This window comes from Neopelma chrysocephalum, unplaced genomic scaffold, assembly GCF_003984885.1.
Source record: "Neopelma chrysocephalum unplaced genomic scaffold, ASM398488v2 Primary Assembly neopelma1_97222, whole genome shotgun sequence".
Taxonomy (NCBI): Eukaryota; Metazoa; Chordata; class Aves; order Passeriformes; family Pipridae; genus Neopelma; species Neopelma chrysocephalum.
In genome coordinates, this window is record NW_020925863.1 from 1564311 (window position 1) to 1568699 (window position 4389).

The following is a 4389-nucleotide window of genomic DNA, read 5'->3' on the forward strand; positions in this document are numbered from 1 at the left end:
TGGAGTGTGCTGATGTGGTTTTTTTCATGGTCTGATAGACAGATGATGCTTTTTTCTTGCATTATATGCATAATACTTAATGTCAAAAATGAAGGTAATTTATCTAAAAATAAGTTTGAGACTACCCTACGCTTTGCTGTAATGTTATTTGAAAACCTAGTTTGAGATTAGTCAACTGTCATCCTGTTTAAAACTCTAGCTGTCTCATTGCTCAATGGGAGATCACATAATGTTTAGTATTTTTGCTCATTCATTGAACAGTATTACACCATGATTTCTTCTGTGTCTGTTGCGTGACAGAACTCATAATAACCTGGGACAAATGTACTTGCTTTTATTCTTAATGTTGATCTCATTTTGTTGTTAATCTTACCTGTTAGTCATAGGATCTATATAAAATCTTTTCAAGGTAATTGACTTAATTTATTCTGCATGTGTAGCATGGCTAAGCTACTAAAAGCATGCTGGCAGCTACCTTTGAAAACTCATGAGTTTTTCACACCAATCCTTCAAATGTTAAAGACGATTGTAAACAAATTAGGGAGGCCTTTCTTGTCCATGATTGCTGCAAATGCAGTTCTTGTAACATCAGATTCAGAAGTTTGCTTTTAAGTAATGGAAGAGGTAGATGTGCAATGTGTGATTCCTGACTAAATTAACAATCTGACATCCAGTTCCACTCGAGGCAAGAATGCTTTTTTTAACTGGAAATTCTCTGCAAGAAGGGCGCAGAAGGGAAAGGAAAAGCTCATTTGTTTTCCCTTCAAGATATATGTGGGGTGTGACTGCTATTCAGTAGCATTAACACTAGAAACCGCTGCAGAAAAGGCATGGAATTTAAATTAGGGCTGCCAACGTGTGCCTTTCCCTCTTGACTGTGGTGGGCTTCCTGGCAGGATATGCCTCCTGCAGCAGTTGCATTCCCCACAGTGGCCCCAGCCCAGGCCCAAGCTGCCTGGTACACACCTGGGAGCAGAAAGGCCACAGTGAACTCCGTGTGCTGAAACCCTCTTGCCAGCTTTCCCTTCTGCTAAAGAGCTGCTGCACTACCCGGGTGGGACTGGGTCGTGGGCCTGCCTGATGCCCAGATTAGTCTTCAGAGGTCCAGGTTGAACCACTTCTGTTCTGTACTGCCTTGTTTCACACCTCTGAGCTAGGGTGCACTTGTTAGAGTGTGGCAGGATGTATTTGCGACTTTCTTTTCATGTCTTTCTAATATTTGCCCATGAGATAAGGTATGGCAGTAAATGCATTGCAGTGTGTGATGTTGCTACCCAAGAACTACAAAAATATCAATGATGTCTTAGCCTGCAGGCTATTTGCTGTGCAAGGAAGTGTGGTTTTTAAATGCTTCCCCTTCTGATATTGAACTGGACTTTTAATATAAGTCTTTTAAGACTTATGTTAAAACAAGATACTGGTCTAAACTGTATTTTTTGGAGAAAATAATTGGTAAGAACTGGCTATTCAACACAGTAATTTTGAAATATTGACAGTCTTGCTGTGTGAATTATGTTTAGCTTCTAAGCCCTCTCGGTGTCTGAAAATGTGTAGAAATATTACTTTTTTGTCCATATTTGTGCGATTCAGGGTAAAAATTATCTGTGTTCTGGCAACTAACTAAATGCTTGAGTACTGTGCACCTAAGCTCTCAACCTTTGCATCTGTTTTGCTAAAGGGCTAACAAAGGAGTCTAGTAGGAAATACATAAGTGTATGAAAAAACTCATAGTGTGTATATACATGCATACATATTTACATATATTTATGCATATAGACATGTATAAAACCTTTTCTTCTCTGCACCAAGTTTGTGCATCTCCTTTGTGCAGTAGCTGGAGCAGCTTCCAGAATGGCCTTTTACTTCAATACTCTTGGAGCAGTGAAACTGCTGTCCCTGCAGACCTTTCTCCTGCAAGCTGAAAGTATGAGATCAAAGAGAAGTAGTCAGTAAGTTCACTTAAATAATGTGTCGATACTACTCATGCTAAAATCCAGAATGGTTTTGTCCCCTATAGGCTCATGTAAAGCAGAATATCTAGTGCCTGTCCCTTTGAAGTAGGTGTCAGCAAAAGCCATTAAGTTGAAGATGGAAGTACAGTAGATGAACTTTTGGACAGGTACTCCTGCCATCTTAAACTAAACCTTTTGCTAATATATGAGAGCTATATTTGTAGTTTAGCTCCTGCTGAGGCACTGATATAGAAGCGCTTGTGCTCTCTCCAAAGCAAATGCCGTGGTTTTTAGTTGTTACTAATTTGTGTTGTGCATGAATCAGTCTCTCCCCAGTGAGCCTTAACAACCTCTCTCCTCCGCTGGCCTGGCTCAGACTGAATTCGAGCAGTGCCATCTACTGTCATGTTGTAACACTGATTTGTGAGGGGAAATGGCTGTTCTAGGCTGAACGTTTGAATTCAGTACTTGGAGTTAATCTTGACAGTAAAGGAAAACCAGTTTATAACAGTGCAGGATGAACCCAGCTGAGCCATGTTTTTATCACAGAATAGAATTTTTTGGGTTGAATTGCATTAGCCCTGGCAAAGGGTCTTTGTGATGGCATGTCCCTGCAGCCTTCCCTGTGCCTCAGTACCATGTGTGATGCAGGCTGGTAATGGGGCCATTTTGCTTTCCCTAATTAAACAAATTCCTCAGCTTTAACTGTCTTGCTGTGTAGATGCAGCAGCCTCTGCCTGTTTGATACCAATGCCTTACATTGATACTACTTGTACTGGGGATTTGTGGATGTTTGCATGGCTCTGTCTGGGCCACTACTAGGTTAACATAGCATATAGCTTTGTGGATTTTCAAGTCCACACTCTAAGCTCTTCTTTTATGACCTCTCCTGATAATTACAGGCCAGTTAACTTCATCAGGTTGCTTCAGTGTGTGCCTGAATCTGTCACGTTCCTTCCAGTGTAAAAATCCTAACTAAACCTTTCAAATAGTTTGGGCCGGGCAATAGTTGACTAAAGGAGGAGAAGTTCAGAGGCTGGGTTACTGCAGGGGTGTTTTAATAGGACTTGGTTTGCAAATAGGATTTCTGATTAATCTTGGTGGTACAGATTACTGTCTCAATCCTGGCAGTAGCTCTGAAGCCATCCTTCTTAAAATAGATGCATATAAAAAGTGTCACCTTTGCCGCATAAATACTAAAGCTAGCAGTTCACATTTTGATGGATCTCAAATGTAAAAGTTTTTACTGTCAGCTGAAAGGTTGCCTGCAGTATACAGGGGAGAGCTACATTTCAGAATTTCTTTCCCAAGTTTGTAGCTTCTTATTTTTCACTAGCTGGATAGATTTGCAAAGGTTTCGCTATGGAAGAAAGAATGAGATATAACTGCAAATTTTGGTGGTGATGAGGAAGGATATAAAATTCTGATTCATCCATCACCACAGTTATGTTGTTCATAGCAGAAGTAGCTGAAATTACTCTTTATGGGTTAGGAAAAGGTTGCGCGGTGTGGGTGGAAAACTCCTGGACTCCCCAAAACTCCATGACTTGCTCGTACAAAACCTTCTGGGATGGCAGCAATATGTAACCTATCCTCGTTAATGTCTGTACTAATGAATTAGTGACAGTGCACACATCTGATCTATCTGCTGCATAAATGTTTAATTTTGCTTTTACCAGTCAGCCAGAGTTTGGCAGAAGATTGGTTTCTGTGCAGCAGAGAAGAAGATGCAAGTGTGGTGTTGCATTTCTCCACAGGGAATTGGAGCTGGAGTAGGAGCACTTCTGAATCAGTCATGACACTGCCATCCCCTTGAAGTTATTTTGGCTTAGACATCAAATATTGCTCACTGGTTCCTTAAGGAGTATCTGGTTTTAGTTTGCTTCTCCAGTCTTCTGTGATTTCTCTATACTAGAGAAAAAAGGGATAAGGAAAAGATTTATTCAGTATTCTCACTTGTTCCTGCAGACTTGTACTCAATGCCCATACCTTGCCACGAGATAGTTGCTGGGCTGTAATTTAATGGCACTCATCATTTCCACAGTATGACATTTTGATGGGAAACAGTGTGATCCTGCAGATAAGAGAGTCTTGCAGATGGAGATGTTCATCTCAGTTCTGCTACTGATCTTATTTATATCCTTTCTCAGCATCTCTGGTCCTGGTATTTTCTTGTCTTGTATGTGTTAAGCTCTCCGAGACTGCCATCATGCTGTGATGGTTCAGTGTGTAAGCCTGGGGTTGTGCTATGATACAAATAATATTCTGATTAAAAATTAAGACCTTGGCCTACAGCAGCGCTTGTTAAAATACCACACACTTTATTGGTGGAGATTTTTCTATTGCTTTGGTGATTAAGGTAATACACAATGTGAAAAGAAACCTGATGAAAGCAGGAAGGTAATCATATTCTAAAAAAAGTTGATTGCCAAAGCCG